The sequence below is a fragment of the Rattus norvegicus genome, chromosome 1 (genome assembly GCF_021556685.1).
Source record: "Rattus norvegicus strain SHRSP/BbbUtx chromosome 1, alternate assembly SHRSP_T2T, whole genome shotgun sequence".
In the NCBI taxonomy this organism is placed as follows: Eukaryota; Metazoa; Chordata; class Mammalia; order Rodentia; family Muridae; genus Rattus; species Rattus norvegicus.
In genome coordinates, this window is record NC_141534.1 from 134,587,243 (window position 1) to 134,604,726 (window position 17,484).

At 45.5% G+C, this 17,484-nt stretch overlaps 1 long non-coding RNA gene across 2 annotated transcripts in view; it reads left to right on the forward strand.

The window, feature by feature from the left end:
- Positions 1 to 286: 286 nt before the first annotated feature.
- Positions 287 to 17,484, forward strand: part of LOC148007715 (uncharacterized) — a 41,471-nt gene continuing 24,273 nt past the window's right edge. Inside the window, exon 1 of one of the 2 annotated variants that reach the window (XR_015647059.1) lies at positions 287 to 486. This is a non-coding gene — a long non-coding RNA (uncharacterized LOC148007715). The remainder of the gene's footprint in view (positions 487 to 17,484) is intronic. The other variant, XR_015647056.1, reaches the window with a different exon arrangement.

Genomic DNA, 17,484 nt, shown 5'->3' on the forward strand with positions numbered 1-17,484 from the left:
AGACGGGGAGGAGAGGTGGAGGTGGATATTATCAAGGTATATTGTATATAATTGCCAAGAAACGAGTTAAAATTTTTTAAAAATGAAAGCAGGGCATGGTGGCACTTGCAATCCCAGTGCTAGGGTGGGTGGGCATATGCCTGGTTTGCTGAACAGCTAGCCAGTGAGAGATCCTGTCTCAAAAAAAAAAAAGACAAAGGAGGAGGAGGAGAGGAAGAAGAGGAAGAGGAAGAAAGAAGAGGAAGAGAAAGAAGAGGAAGAGAAAGAGGAGGAAGAAAGAAGAGGAAGAGGAAGAAGAGGAAGAAAGAAAAGAAAACTGGTTGGCGCCAGAGAAGTAGCAGCCAGAGCAGCATGTACACATACGCTTGCGCGCACACCAACCAAACAGCTTCCTCAGACATTCGTGCAGCATTCTCTGTTTGATGCAGATGTCAAATACACATATGGAAGGAACTACACATGAACGCAAAAGACAAGCTTCAGCTGGTACGTTTTGTAAAAGACTCTGCCCCGTCTCCCTTTCTCTTTGTGTGTCTGTGTACGCTGTTGTGCATGCATGCCCTCTGGAGGCTGGAGGCTCAGATTCACCGAAGGAGGCCCCCCCGCCCCCCAGCTGACTGAGTGTGGATGCACGATCTCTTCCACATGTGTGTCAGCTTAACAACTCCATGCTCCGCACGTGTGCGTTTCGCTGCTTAATATCTTCATTTCTCAACTGCTTGGTTTCAGACTTGGAAAAGCTGTGCTCGATGTTGAAAGCTAAGTTCACACCACGCAGGGTATTTTAAAACTCAGCATCTAATGCCTGAAGTGTGAAAAGAAAAAAAAAATCCTTCTTCCTTCCTGTGAGCACCAAATGCTGGAAAGTTTTTTTCCTTCACTAACTGGAGAACATACAAGTCTATCAAAGGCTGATAGGCTCTATCGGTTGTTGCTGAGTGTGCTTGGAAATTATCACTGCTATTTCGGCGATGAAACAGGTCGTTAAAGAGAAGTGTTCCAGATGCACAATGCCACAGAAGATATCTTGAGGAGAGATGGCTCACATGCAGTCGGTGAAGTGGATATGTTTGAATTTTTAAGCAAATCACATACTTACACACATTTCAAGGCTTATAGAATGAAAGGACACAGAGAACACTTGAGTCGCTGGAGGGATGGCCCAGTGGTTGGGAGTGTGTAGTGCTCTTGCACAAGACCCGAGTTCAGCACCAAGTGTCTATATCAGGCAGCTGTAACTCCAGATGTAACAGCTCCAAGTGTCCCAAGGTCCTCTTCTGGACACTGCAGGAGGGTGGGCACCTGCACTGACATGAGCATATCTCTGCCCTCTACATCATACGTACATACATACATGCATATATGCATATACACATACACATAGTTAAAAATAAAACAAATCTTTAAAGCAATATACTCCAGGGGATCTGGGATAAAGGAAGATGGGTGAGGGAGGAATCCAGGCAGTTTACCTCACAGCCATGATTACAGTTGGTGGCCTTCTGTTCCTAGCCAAGTCTTTAGCCTCTGAAAAATAACTTTCAGGGAAAAAAAGAGCAGCTGTGTTGAGAATAAACAGATGTTTTCTTGACACTCTTCCCTCAGCAATACGGCATTATACTGTTTGCTGCATTGGGAATTTCAAGCCATTTAGACTTGTTGAGGTAGAGGGTAGGACACATGTAGATTCTGTAAAAACATTACAACTTCATTTTCTTTACTTACTGATTTTTTTTCAGTGTCAGGGACAGAAGCCTGGAGCTTACATGGACTACTGATAAACTCTGTATCTGGGTACAGGCCTTTTATATAATGGTATGGGGTACCCTGGAACTGACCTCCCATGGGGCATAGATATTGAGGGGTCACAGTCCATTCGAACCTTCGGTCTGCTCATGACTGTTGGGACTGTATCGTGATGGAAAGTCCTTTTTCTCAGTTAGTACTCTTCCTCTCTTCTTTCCATATGTCAGAGAGACATCGAGCTGAAGGCTCTTCCTTCTCCTCGCTCCTATCCAGCTCCCTGGGACATGTGCACACCCATCATGTTCCCTGGGCCTGTGGCTCTCTGTTTCCAGCTCGCTCCTCGGGATCCTGTAGTAGCTATGTGGGCGGAGAACTTGTTCCATCAGGTTTATTGCACACAGATGTTCTAAGCATTGTGTAGGCATGACTGAGAAAAGAAATCTTCGTGTTCATTTTTGCTGCTCCCCAAGGATCCTACACAGCCTAGTGCCTTTTCCCTAGAATCAGCTGAGAGATGACCATGGTTTTCAAGTGTGTATGAGTGTTTTGCCTGTGTGCATGTATGCATCCCACATGCCTGGTGCCGGTGAAGGCCGGAAGAGGGTGTTGGATCCCATGGAACTGGGGTTACAGTTAGTTGTAACTGTAATCATGTAGGTGCTATAAACGGAAGCCAGATCCTCTGCAAGAGTAGCCAGCGGTAACCACTGAGCCATCACTCCAGCCTCAAGGTGACAGCTCTTAAAGAAAATGAGAGCAGGGACCTCTTGCCTCACATACTTTACAGGTAATAAATCCAGTGTTTGCAGGAGCCAAGTCCGAGTGCTCTTAGAGTCATTCAGAGAATAGGTCATTGAAAGAATTATACATCCTAGTGTGGCGTGCCCAGGGGGGTGACAGGCGCCATTCACAATACCAGCTGCATGAAGATGGTGGAGCTCTGAGGCATAGTCTCCAGTCCTCAACCTTCTGAGGTTAAGACACCAGCAAAGGTAGACAGGGTGATGGGAGGGGTGTGAACCAGTCTCCTGTCATTGTGATACGATGCTCGTGATAACTCAGAAGGAGGGGGAGCTTTACTTTGCTCATTGTTTTAGGGGCCTTGGTCTGTGGTCACTTGGCTCTTTTGTTATTGGGCACGTGGCAAAGCAGTTCATCTTGGTCGAGAGCACACAGAGGGGGAAGTGTTCACCTCGTGGCAGGCAGGATGCAAAAGAGAGATGGGGGTGCTCTGTAGTCACTTTAACTGTACACCCCTAAGTTATATTCCTCCAAGTAAGCCTCACTTCTTGTGTGTGATGGTGTCTCTGTGTATGAATGTGTGTGTGTGTGTGTGTGTGTGCGCGCGAGCGTGCACGCGAGTGCTCACACGTGTGTTCCCTGGAGACGAGGGATCAATGTCAAGTATCTTTCTCCATCACTTTCTACTTTATTTTCTTTGGAGACAAGGTCTTACTGAACATGGATCTCACTGTTGGTCTATGCCAGTGGGCTAGAAAGCCCCAGAGATCCTCTTGTCTCTGCCCTCCTAGTACCACGATTACAGGCAAGAGCCACCATGCCTGGCTTCTCTGTGGGTCCTGGGAATTGAACCCAGGTCCTCCCATTTGTGTGGCAAACGTGTGTACTTACTTATGTGTGTACTCATGTTTTCAGTAAGCTACTGAACTCAGCATATTGCTTCAAATTATGGGGTATGTGGGTGTGTGCACATGTCCGTGTACATGTAGAGGCCAGAGGTTGATGTTGGGGTGTCTTCTCCTGTTGCTCTTGGCCCTGTTTTGAAGCAGGATCTTCCAGTGGATCTGGAACTCACTGAAAGGCTAGACCAGCTGGCAAGGGAGCCCCAGTAACTCTCCCATTCTTGCCTCCCCAGAGTTGGGTTTTGGGGTTTGCATGGCCACACTGGACATTTTATGTGGGCCCTGGGATATGAACTCAGGTCCTCACGGTTTTGTGGTAAGCACTTTCCCAATGGGACCATTTCCCCACCCTTTTATAACCCAGCATGTTTACGTTTAGGTTCCCATGCTCTTGCCTTGGAGTGGGGCCCACAGTTGGCTTACAGCACCCACTGTGCCATTTAGGGTCCCACGCCTCTGCCCAGCAGCCTCCATTGCAGGAAGCTCTCACTCTTACCTAACAGGCAAAGTATATAAACGGTAGCGTTGCCTTGAAGCATACAGCACTGGGCTAGGTTTTCTACAGCAGGCCTTTGTGCACAAGTTGTGAAACACTAGTGGAAAAAAAATAACCTTATCGCAAATTAAAAGAACAATCTTTAGAAAATAGTTGAAACGTAAGGTTAATTGGAGCCAGAAATGTCAAATTAATGCAGCAATGCACCGGGGAGACTGCCCTGGCCTTTGTGCACAGAACCCGTGCGCATGACGAAGGGAAGCCGGGAACGACATAATAGGATTTTAGGGGGTCCCCTGTCATATTAAACAGACTCTGCAATTAATTTCTTGCTGCCATGTTATTTTCATTGGCCTATATTTTGTCTGACCTCTCGCATTTTTTTTTCAGCAACCAATGCGGGGCAAGTGGGACTTAGGACTGAAACAAAAACAAAAAGAGAAAACCAAAAAAAAACCCCTTCACAAAACTGTTTTGACTGAAAATCTGTAGCAATGCAATAAAACAGCCGTAGGATGGGCGAGTTGTCTGGTGCCCTTGGGGTGATCTGGGGTTCACAGATGCTGACCTGGCCTTCTCTGCTCAGCTTCATACTTCTTCATCTCATCCCCCTTCTGAATCCCGCAGGTCCTATCTTTCAGGGAAGTCTTGGGATTCCGAGAGGAGGACGGTGGCCTTATTGGCCAAGATCTTTCATTTGTTGAACGTGAAGCACTGGCCAGGCAATCTTTCGAAAGCATCACCTTATTTAATCTTCACCAAAACCCTTTGAGGGAGATTCTATGATTGTAGACATTTCCAGAAGGAGGATGTGGAGGCACAGGGTGGTGAGCTGCTTGGCCAGAGATATACAGGTGAACGTCCCAAACCCTGGGATTTGTACTCAAGCATTTTGGTTCCAGAGACCGTGTTTAGTAGAATGTCATGTTTCCTCCACTTTATAATGGGATTGACATTCACTTGGACTGTCTGCTGGACACATAATCACCATCAATTTTCTATGGATTTACTTTATTTGTGTCTGCATATATGCTTCTCTCTCCTGGTTCCTCCCTGCCGCTATCCCCTCTCTCTTGTCTCTGTCTTTCCGTCTCTCCCTATCTATCTCTATCTCTGTTTCTGTCTGTCTGTCTCTGTCTCTCTGATCCTGTCTTTCTCTCTTTCTCCCTGTCTCTCTCTGTGTCTCTGTCTCTGTCTCTGTCTCTCTCTCTCTCTCTCTGTGTATATGTGTGTGTATATGTGTAAATGCATGATAATGTGTGTGCATGTAGAGGCCAGACTTCTATGTCAAGAGTCTTCCTCAGTTGCCCTCATCCTTACTTTTCGAGGCAGGGTCTCTCCCTGAACCTGGGGCTCTTGGATTTGGCTAGAATGGTCAATAAGCCCCAGGGGCCCTTCTGTCTCTGCCTCTCCAGCCTTGAGATTATAACTGTGAGCCACCACATCCAGCTTTATGAGGGGCGCTGGGGATCTGACTCAGGCCTTCATGTTTACAAAGCAGACACACTACTCACCAATCCATGTCCCAGGCTCTACTATCTGATGTTTCTGTTCTACGCCAGTGCACTGGTTTTGTTATTTTGCAACTCCTCCTGAGTGTACAATAATTTCAGTTTTAAAAAGTAGACATCTAAGAAAAGTTACCATCAGTTTGTTACATCAGCTTGACCTCTGCAGACGGTCCTATTGTGATGTGTCAGGTAAGGCTGTTACTGGGGAATCTTCCAAGATGGCTTCCATTACCAAGCACTACTCACCATTCCAGGAGAATAAAATCTTGTTCACCAGCGAAGTGATCTGGTAGCAATAGCACTGAGTATAGTGTTTGGGATTTTACTTGTGTAGACGGATGTCTTAGTCCTTTGTTCTCCTGGGGCAGTGGGTGTGTGAGGTACCCAGCATGCCATGGGGCACGATGATTCTTTCACACAGGTCAGCATTGCGTTTTATCCGTAAGGAGAGTGGGGCACGACCACGGTAAGGGACTATCCGGGCTCATGTTGTACAGGAACTAGCCAGAACGAGCCTGTTTATCCAATGGCAATCCCTGTTCTTTCACTCTAACGCTCTGCTCTCAAGTGAATTACGTGAAATCGCTCTACAAGAAGCAGAAGGTGTGACCAGGGCAGTGTTTGCCTGGCCCACCTTTGCCAGTGCGACAAAATGATGTGAATAGCAGGCCCTTACCTTGAAGGTATAAATGCATGTTGGCATTGAGACTTTTAAGAATTAATTTATCAAAATACCCGAGCAACCTATTAAACAAGAGGGTCCATTTGACACCAGGATGGATTATTTTTTTCTTGCAGGGTGCACTCATTTAAATGAGATGAAGTACTGTAAAACTTCGTAACGGGGGGAACTGGTAGTGGGTAATAGGTCTTACCAAGCAAGGTGAGGCCCAGCAGTCCACCCTCAACACCATCTCTGAGCATCTCTCCTAGGCGTTTCTTCTGGGAGATTGGCTGATATAGGAGAACCCCCAAGGCTCCCAGTCCACCTTGGTGAGTGCCTCCACCCACACACTGTTCACACACATTGAATGTGCACACTCACACAAACCTTGTTACATAGGGTTCTTTAAAAAGATTGCGTGTCTCTGGATATTCTTTGGTTGAACTTATGGTAGGGAATTGAAAAGGCTTCACACACTCTTTAGAAGCTACAAGTGCGGATTCTGAGTACCATTGTTGGACTTTTCTTTGCCTTTCTTGAAAACTGTTGGTCTTTAGAAGCCTTGGCACGGTGGCAGCTTATCGCTATGGTAGCTCATGCTACAGGGTGCGGTCTTACTATGTGTCGTCACACAGTATGGTCAGTCTCACTTGGAATGAGGTGTTGCACCTCAGGAGAGACATGCCTGGTTTACAAGGCACTCCAACATTATACTCTAGGAAAACTCTAACAAGCTTGCAGCATTACCACAGTGTCCCTCGGGGCACTCCCAACCCCCGCCAAGGACAGGATGGAAAGTTGACTGTCTCTATTTCTCAAGGGTCAAAGTGAACATTTGGCTGCATACTGGCCACCACCTAGTAGAATAGATATTGCTTTCTCCACTTTGTCATGGAGGAAACTCCAAAGGGTTTCCTCACTGGGGACCAAGTAATCCTACCTTCCAACTGTAGGACCTTCCAACTGTAGGCACTGTCCTCATTCCTACCCTCTGTAATAAATTCTCTGCTATGTGGTTCTTCTGGACCCGTGATGAAGCCAGAGATTAGAAAATTCTTAGCTTCATTACAAGTTTCTGTAGTTGTGTTTTCTGTGTGGATTTTTTTTCTGTTTATCATCACTACTATTTATTTAAGTATGTTGAGGCTTGATTTTGGGTATGCTGATTAAAATTTAGAAAATACTAATGATTATATTTTTGGCATGTAGGGGACTGAATTCCAGGTTTTACACATACAAAGCAAGTGATCCACCATTGACTTATGCCCACTCCCCCAGATGTTCACATCGTATATGGAATGTGGAGTTGACAATCCACTCAAATTGAAGAACGGGCGTGATTGGGTTTAGCCAACTCAGCAGCTCGTGATCTCTTAGGAGACATAAAAACAACATAAGAGTACGCGTGGTTGCGGACTTCCAGCAATTTGGCATCCTCTGAGAACTGAGGATTCAGAATTATCTTTCAATCAGTTTTTAACCCTCCCCCTTCTATTTCCCTAATTGTTTGTATTTTCAGGATACAGAGACAATGAAGGATGTAGCTGTAACTCGGGCAAACCTTTAATTGGGCCTGCCAACCAGGTGGCTAGCTGATGAACCACGGTACTTCAATGGCATAAGCGTTGGCTTAGAGTTAAATATTTGCACGTGTATCTAATTACCTATGCAAAATTGTTCCTGCCAAACAGGAGTCTGGTTGAGCCTTGGCATCCAACATGCATTAATATTTTAAACTGTTGCAAACACTTGGTGCTGGAGATCCAATTTTACTAATGTGTTTTTTTTTTAAAACACCTCCCACTGCACTGTGTAAATTTTGCATATCTGTAGCATGCTTAGACTGCTATTGTGAGATTCTGGACACCAAGAAACCTGATGGTGTATCGCAATGCCCACATAACAGTAAGAAAAAGAAAGCAAATTCACTACCAGGTTGTTAGTAAGTTTTCCCCCCAAATATAATGTAAAAAAAAAACTGGTCTGACAGAAAAGGCTCTGAATAACCTTTGAACCATTGCCTCAGAATATAGGAGTGGGTCACCCAGGCAAGGTAGGGTGGATGAAATCAGCAGCAGTGGCCCAGCTTTGATCTCTGACAAAGCCCTCTGTTTCATGTGCTCATTGGTCCTGTTCCCATGTGGGTTAGAGCTGGTATTTTTTAGCAGTGATGGGACAGCTGGGGTTTGAGAAGAATCGTCATCTTTCCTAGGGTGGTTGGGAAGCTCAGAGCTTGGTCACTGAAGTGCACCTTGCAGTTGAGAGGAAAGGGACTGAGGCAGTCCAGAATCAAGGAGCAACCAATAGTCAGAGGCAGGGTGGGAAGGACAGAGCAGTAGTGATCTGTGTTTGGGCTTAGCTTGGTGCCCGGCACTTAAGGGGCTGTTGAAGGCAGTGACAGGTTAGTCTGTTTTGTGGTGCTATAACAAAACGGCTGCCACTGGATAGTTCGAAAAGAAGAGAACCTATTTTAGCTCATGATTCCTAGAGCTAGAGGATTCAAAGAGCATGGCGTCTTGGCTGTGTCACAGCATGGCTGAGAATGGGAAGCTACCCTGCTTTATAAGGACTTGCTTTTGGCTGGATCAAGACAGCTCAGTGATAAGAGCTGTCTGCTCTTCCAGAGGACGTGGGCTCAATCCCAGCATGCACACGGCAGCTCAAACCTATCTTGTCACCACACTCCTAGAGGAGCCTACACCTTCTTCTGGCCTCCTCGGTCACTATACAAACATACACACAGGCAAAACACTCATACCCACAAAATAATAACATCCTTGAAAAAAAGCTGCTAACTTGGGAACCAACGGAAACAAATGATCCCTTTTGAGACTTTGTTCTCATGACCTACACCAGGCTCTGCCTCTCAATGGTCCTGCACCTCCAACACGATCCTCTTAGAAAGCAGGTTCCAGCACATGAACTTTTGGGAGAAATACAAAAAGCACCTCTATGCTTCAGCGGGTGGGGAGGGTTTATGATTGTATGGACTGTGGAATTAAGAAGATGAGATCAAGCTAAATACTTGGTCTCTGGCTAAAGGATTTTCATGCGGGTCTATGAAGCATGTTGGTGACCACTTCGCCTATCTCAGTGATAAGTGACGTAAGGCTGTCACTTCTATCCTGTTTGTCCAGGTTCCTTCTTAAAATGTTACCTGTTGCCCAGGACCAGCCCTCACTAGCCCTGAAGTCTTATTTCTACAAACACTGTGAGGTTAAGTGGATCTGGGAAACATGTGATTTGAGTTTAAAAACAGCATTGGTTTGGTTAAACGCTCATACACTACACTGGGTATCCCAGTATTTCAGTGAACCAACATTTATTTTGCCTAGTGGGCCTCCAATCAGACAAAACTTCAGGAGACATTGTTAGTTGCCGCAACCAGAGTGGAAGTGCTGCTGGCGAGTTTTATCCAGAGGCTGGGATGAGCTGTCAGTGTGGAAGAAAACCCCTGCCGTAAGGACCAGCCCCTGAAAGCTAGTGCTATTGGTCCTGAGGCTGAGAAACCCTGGCTTGGAACCTGTTTTTTAAAACGGAGATCAATTGATACATGGCACTGGGAGCCTGTGATGTACAGCAGGTGGCAGGCTGAGGGCTGGAGATCCCTGAAGGTCTCAGGGCTATGTACGTCTAGAGATAGGAGCAGCCAGTTTGTCCATTGGCTACACCCAGCCTTCCACAGGAACAGGTGTTTGCTTTTTTTTTTTCTTTTGCAAAACCCGAGCCAGGTGCTTGCTTCACTTCATTGCCGGGGCCAGCTCTTCGTTGGCCTGCAGAAGAGAGACTAGTGAGGGGGAAGCACAAATGATAAATAAAAGCCGTGAGAAGAAGAAAAGGGCCAAGAGGAAGAGGTGCTGAGTTCAGAGGCTCATTTTAGATAAAACTTTATAGGTAAGGCAGCTCAGTTGACAAGCAACAACCTTGAGTTAGTGTTTGGGTTAGTGCAAATCCTGGGCCAGGCCAAACCCCTGCTCCTTCTCTCGCTGCCTCTCCTTTCATTCAAAAGTATATTTTATTGCATATATTTAAGGTATATAAAACGTTATATGGTACAGATTTACAAATCATTGTTAGTAGAACAAAGTAACACCTATATATAAGGAGTGCTTAATAAATCCTTGTTGGGGTAATTTGCAATCTGGTCTTGTATGATGTCATTTATTTTCCAGTACCCTTTCAGAGGGACTGTTCTATGGTATCACAGGTTTCTGACTGATAGTATAGCTTGTTCTGGGGAGAGAAGCCCCACTGAGAAGCATCCTGCCAGTGTCTCTCCTCAGATCCAACATCTCAGACTTGAATGAACTTTTCCAGCCTGCTTCTGCAATCAGGCTAGTTACAAAACCCTTGCTTCCTGCTGACCTTGAGGTGTCAAGGGCCAACTGCAACTGCTTGGTTAGGAGATGCTGAAAGCATCCCGGGTGTTGGTGCACTGGGGGCAATAGGCTCTTCTCAGTCTACATGCCCTGCGGCCAGCCACCCTGTCTGAGTCCCATTTGTTTCTCTGAGTCATTTGCTGGGACCCTGTGTCTTCAGCAGCAGGTACAGCAACAAGACAAGGGACTGCAGTTAGACCCAAAGTCCATGCTAGGGCAGAAGAGTGTCATAGCCGGGGAAGAAAACATAAAAATCCTCGCACTCCAAAGAAAGATTATGTTGGCTCACCCACCGCACTCCCACTGAGCACGGTTGTAATTGGAACGTACTCTTTGCAAAGTTTATTGGGTCCTGGTGCTACTTGTTGCCGAACTGGTCAATTAATCTATTATTATTATTTTTTAATGAGTTAGGGGATTTCCTTGAGCAGAAAATCACCAGGAAATATGACCAAATGCCCAGAGCCCAGGGAACGGCTGGTCTTTCTAGTAAACCCCATTCAACAATTAAAGGAGGAAATATATGTCTCCCACCACAGGTGGCAAATCAGGTTGGTCTGGAAGGGGGCGAGGAGGGCTGGGCTCTGCTTGGAGGTGATCTTGGGGTGGTCACCACGAAACGGGTCACTCGAGTGCAGCAGCTTCAAGTGTAGGAAATAAAGCTATTGAGTTTCCCTGCTGAGAGACAAATGATTTCTATTTAAAAACCTGCTTGTTCTGTGCAGAAACTCCCAATGTAGCAATAATTAATGATATCGGGAGGTTAAGAAAGACCTTCTGTTGGAGTCCCTCTGCTCCAGGCGTGAAATTGGATTAAAGTGAAGATAAACTTAGACATTAAATCTGAGGAGGAAGTCAGTAATTATGTGCAAACGCACATATTCGCAGCTGTTTGAGCGAGCCAGGTTGGAGCCGTGTGGCTGCTCTGTTCCAGGCATGTGGGGCTCCCGGAGATGGCCAGTCAGAAGAGGTATGTAAACAGCACTCTGACTGCAGCTCCTGGAGCTCCGCTGGCGTTTTAGGTAATAGACACCATGGTTTTCTTACTTAATATTCATTCCTAGTTTCTCTTTATTAGCAGATCTTTCTCCCCCTGCCCGGGGTGGGGGATGTGTATTCCACAGGAGGTAGTTACCCTGAAGTGGGTTAGTTCCGGGATTCCCCCTGCAGACACACAGATCCACGATGCCCAGGTTACTTTATGGGTCCCACAGTATTCGTACAAACATACACACATTGCCCACAAGCTTTACTGTCTAGGTTACTCACAGTTGTAACTTTATGTTAATAGTTGTTACACCGAGAGATAAGGTCTAGACATGCTTAGCACAGACAGATTTCCCCTAATATTATCACTCAGTGGTTGGTTGAAACCGTGGGGATTCATGGGGGAACTCACAAACACAAACACCCAACTGTGACTTTTTCTAGATGATCTGGCAGATGGGGTTGGCCACGAGATGTGGTTCTGACCCAAAGCATCTAAAGGGAAGCCAGCTGAATAGGGCTTCTGGGAAAGTTAGTTATTTTTTCCTGCTGACAAGGGACAGGGATTCCCGAATCTCCAGACACCTAGACTGTCTGTTAAAAAAGAACATGGAAGTTGTATTGCCATTGCATGACCATCGGAATAAAATTTATGTTTTAAGGGTGGGACCATTGGCAGCTATGGGGACCCTTCCTTCTTCATGGCTTCCTTTGACTACGAGATAGAAAAAAGACATCTCTTCTTTAGACATTTTGACTAAGCCCAGATAGTTATGTTTAGATCTAGAATGAAACCCCTCCCCTGAGTTCTGGCATAGAGTCAACCCAGCATATGATAGTATTTGGGAGGACTCTGTGTGAGGCTTGCCTAATTTCCTGCCACTGACAGGGTGGGCCTGGCCAACAGTGACACATCCTTTGAGCATGGGAGGGGGTTCTGATGGCCTCTGTGGCACTCAGCCCACAGATATGGCTCTGTGGGTATTCTCCGAGTCTCTTTAGTGTAGCACATATACCTCCCTGTTGATTATACTTTCTCAAGATGGATACTGGGACCACCAGGAGATATCCGTTTTGATAGCTTTAGAGCTAACAAAATAGCAACACAAAGCAAAAATGCAAAACTTAGTTTCTTCTCTGCATATATCTGGATACCCCTGTCTATAGAGAGAAGGCTGGCTTGGCACTTTATTAGTTCTTCTTAGTTTTAGGATGTCAGTTGCTGTTTGGTTCTAGGAAAACTGGACTACAAACTCATCCCCTACTTTGTGAAGGGCTTGCCTCACTGGGCACTTGAGGCTCAGACCTAGGAACTGGGTTTTTGTGATGAGCCAATCTCCATAGATCTGGGCAATAATGGACAAGGGGCTTAGACACCCGTGAAAGCTCTCCTCTAGCCATCAGGAGTCATGGCTGCATGGGGTCTCTGGGTCACATGCTCAAAGCCTTCCCTTGGTGGAAGCGTCTTGCACTTGGTCTCGAGTTAGCTGAAGCTCATACATCCATGAAATTTCTTCAAGCAGTCTCCACACTTTACATCTATCTATTTCTTTTTTTTTTAAATTAACTTGAGTATTTCTTATATACATTTCGAGTGTTATTCCCTTTCCCGGTTTCCGGGCAAACATCCCCCTCCCCCCTCCCCTTCCTTATGGATGTTCCCCTCCCCACCCTCCCCCCATTGCCGCCCTCCCCCCAACAGTCTAGTTCACTGGGGGTTCAGTCTTAGCAGGACCCAGGGCTTCCCCTTCCACTGGTGCTCTTACTAGGATATTCATTGCTACCTATGAGGTCAGAGTCCAAGGTCAGTCCATGTATAGTCTTTAGGTAGTGGCTTAGTCCCTGGAAGCTCTGGTTGCTTGGTATTGTTGTACATATGGGGTCTCGAGCTCCTTCAAGCTCTTCCAGTTCTTTCTCTGATTCCTTCAACAGGGTTCCTATTCTCAGTTCAGTGGTTTGCTGCTGGCATTCGCCTCTGTATTTGCTGTATTCTGGCTGTGTCTCTCAGGAGCGATCTACATCCGGCTCCTGTCGGTCTGCACTTCTTTGCTTCATCCATCTTGTCTATTTGGGTAGCTGTATATGTATGGGCCACATGTGGGGCAGCCTCTGAATGGGTGTTCCTTCTGCCTCTGTTTTAATCTTTGCCTCTCTATTCCCTGCCAAGGGTATTCTTGTTCCCCTTTTAAAGAAGGAGTGAAGCATTCACATTTTGATCATCCGTCTTGAGTTTCATGTGTTCTGTGCATCTAGGGTAATTCAAGCATTTGGGCTAATAGCCACTTATCAATGAGTGCATATCATGTGTGTTTTTCTGTGATTGGGTTACCTCACTCAGGATGACATTTTCCAGTTCCAACCATTTGCCTACGAATTTCATAAAGTCATTGTTTTTGATAGCTGAGTAATATTCCACTGTGTAGATGTACCACATTTTCTGTATCCATTCCTCTGTTGAAGGGCATCTGGGTTCTTTCCAGCTTCTGGCTATTATAAATAAGGCTGCAATGAACATAGTGGAGCACGTGTCTTTTTTATATGTTGGGGCATCTTTAGGGTATATGCCCAAGAGAGGTATAGCTGGATCCTCAGGCAGTGCGATGTCCACTTTTATCTATTTCTTTAGCTTCATCTCACACTTGAGAAACTGAGCCCTCAAGAGGTTCAGTACGTGAGCACAGTCCAGAGGAGAGCTGGGCTGGCCATTGACACCAGCATCCTTCATCCTCACAACTTCCACATGGCTTCTCCTCTCCTTTGCTGGGAGCTCAAAAAACACAAGAGACTGGTATCTGAGCTGCTAGCATGTGCATGTTCTCAGGTTCTAATTCCCCCAGGTGCACAACTATGTGCCCCCAGTCCCCTTTTGCATTGCAAAGTAATTAATTTGGGCCATAGGGAGATAGGGTTTTGCTACTTTGGGTACGGTCCCTAAAATGTTCTGCATGATGAAGAGTTTGCACATAGAACATCCAGAAGTACATGGAAAAGACTCAGTGGCTAAGTCACATGAGAAAAGAGGTCCAACACATGCATAGAAGAGGACTTTCTAGCTTCCATTGTTCTCTTGTGTCTATGAGAACTCTGAGGTTATTTGTGTCAGGACCTAGTGTAATGACTCTGGTTAATGTAGGCTGCTGGTGTTGCTGCTGTGGCAAAGTCCAAGCTGGATCTCATAGAGGTCATGACTGGTCACCCAGGAATGTTATTACACCTACTGAGTGATGGGTACGCTAAGGTTGTGGTGGAGACACTTTCTGTATACTTGAGATTCCTGACGCTGTCTCTGAAGATGAGGCAGCCTCCAATGAAGGCAAATAGACACCAAACCACTTACCAGCTCTCTCTGCCTTCCGTTGTCCTCTTACAATGCCTGAAGATTTTCTTAGGGGTTTTCATAAATATACGACTGAATTTCTCACACTTGCTTTCTGAATTTAGCTTGTAAAGAATTGTTCCTAAGTTGTGGAAGCAGCTGCAGAGATCTTCCATATTCCCCGATGTGTTTATGTATCTGTGAACACTTTCCGCCTAGAAAATGGATATACAATACCCACCTCTTTGCATTGCTGAGGGAATGGAATGTGATAATGTATTTTAAAGTGCCAAGCATCATGCTGGGAGTCCAGCATGCTCTCTTTCCAGGAGACAGGATATTTATTAATTGCACAGATGTCTCCGGAACTTCATCAGAGGGTGGGGCAGATCTAGAGTTCAAGTGGTGATGGTTTGGTAAGTACATGTGCTTTGGAAGAATATGGCATCTGACAGGAAATGCATCCAGCACCTGTAAATCACTCAGTGTCCTTTTTTTTAGGATAGTGAAGTATTTATAGATCAGCTGTTAGCTCACAGGGAAACTGAACACAACGCATGGGGTGGGGGTTCAGTATAGCCCATCCCTCCCTTCCATCTACACTCACTGAGTACATTTTCCCACTCACTAATGACAGTGATGTATTTGCCACAACTGGATAAGCCTACACTGACACATGATTGCTCAGAGCCCATAGTTTGTGTTAGTGTTCATCCAGTGTTTTCCAGCAAATGGCTTTAGAGAAGTTGATAATGGCACACAACTATCATTATAGTATAAAAATTAAATTAACTGCCCCAGCTGTTCATTCATCTCCCTTCCCCCAGATTCTCTCCTGTTTTGTTTTCTGGGGCTCCTCTCCCCCCACCCCTCTACCATGTATAGATGTCTAGTTTTCTAAGTTTTTTGGTGCCACTTGCTGAAAAAACAATTTTTGCTTTATTTTTCACTTATTAAAGACCAGCTGATTATACGTATATAGACCTAATCATAGGCTCTACCACAGTGAGTCTCAACCTTCCAAACACTGTGATCCTTTTATTCTTTCTTTGTTTTGTGCATTTGGTGTTTTGACTATAATGTGACAGGAGGATTTTCTTTTCTGGTCCAATCTATTTGGAGTTCTGTAGGCTTCTTGTATGTTTATGGGCATCTCTTTCTTTAGGTTAGGGAAGTTTTCTTCTATGATTTTGTTGAAGATATTTACTGGTCCTTTGAGCTGGGAGTCTTCACTCTCTTCTATACCTATTATCCTTAGGTTTGATCTTCTCATTGAGTCCTGGATTTCCTATATGTTTTGGACCAGTAGCTTTTTCTGTTTTACATTATCTTTGACAGTTGTGTCTATGATTTCTATGAAATCTTCTGCTCCTGAGATTCTCTCTTCTATCTCTTGTATTCTGTTGGTGATGCTTGTATCTACAGCTCCTTGTCTCTTCCTTTGGTTTTCTATATCCAGGGTTGTTTCCCTTTGTGCTTTCTTTATTGCTTCTATTTCCATTTTTAATTCCTTCCCTGTTTGATTGTGTTTTCCTGGAATTCTTTCAGGGATTTTTGTGATTCTTCTCTATAGACTTCTACTTGTTTATTTATATTTTCCTGCATTTCTCTAAGGGAGTTCTTCATGTCTTTCTTGAAGTCCTCCAGCATCATGATCAAATGTGATTTTAAATCTAGATCTTGCTTTTCTGGTGTGTTTGGATATTCAGTGTTTGCTTTGGTGGGAGAATTGGGCTCTGATGATGCCATGTAGTCTTGGTTTCTGTTGCTTGGGTTCCTGCGCTTGCCTCTTGCCATCAGGTTGTCTCTGGTGTTACCTTGTTCTGCTATTTCTGACAGTGGCTTGACCGTCCTATAGGCCTGTGTGTCAGGAGTGCTGTAGACCTGTTTTCCTGTTTTCTTTCAGCCAGTTATGGGAACAGAGTGTTCTGCTTTCGGGCGTGCAGTCTTTCCTGTCTACTGGTCTTCAGCTGTTCCTGTGGGCCTGTGTCCTGAGTCCACCAGGCAGGTTGCTTGGAGCAGAAAAGTTGGTCTTACTTGTGGTCCCAGGGCTCAAGTTGCTCGCGGGGGGCTGCTTTTGAGCTCTCCGTGACGGTGGCAACCAGGAGGGCCTGCGCTGCCTTTTCCCGGACCCCCTGTCCACTGGGGTCCCTGATGGCATTAGGTGTTTTCCTCTGGAGTCAGAAATGTGGGCAGAGTGTAGTCTCTTCTGGCTTCCCAGGCGTGTCTGCCCCTCTGAAGATTTAGCTCTCCCTCCCATGGGATTTGGGTGCAGAGAACTGTTGATCAGTTCCTTCAGGTCTGGGCGGTGTCTGGAGTGCCCACTGTGACCCTTTAATACAGTTTTTCATGTCGTGGTGACCCTCCAATCATAAAATTATTTCATTGCTATCTCACAATGTGTTTTGCTCTTGTTATGACTTGTAATGCAAATATTTAATATGAAGGACATCGGATATGTGACTCCCCAAGGGGGTCATGACTCGCAGGTTGAGAACCACTGCTTTGCAATGTGTTCATTGATTTGCTTTCCTGATTTTCAGGAATATCTGTCTGTCTTGATTAATATAACTTTAGAGTAAGACTTGAAGGGGGGTGTGTCTGTCCCCCAACTTTTCTTTTCTATACATCAACTTGGGAAGGAGGAACAGTACCTTCTTGGAACACCCTGCTGTCTAGAGCCACTCTGCAAGTGTGTTCTGCCATTGTAGACCCGAATCCCTTGATATCATGAGGCACAAT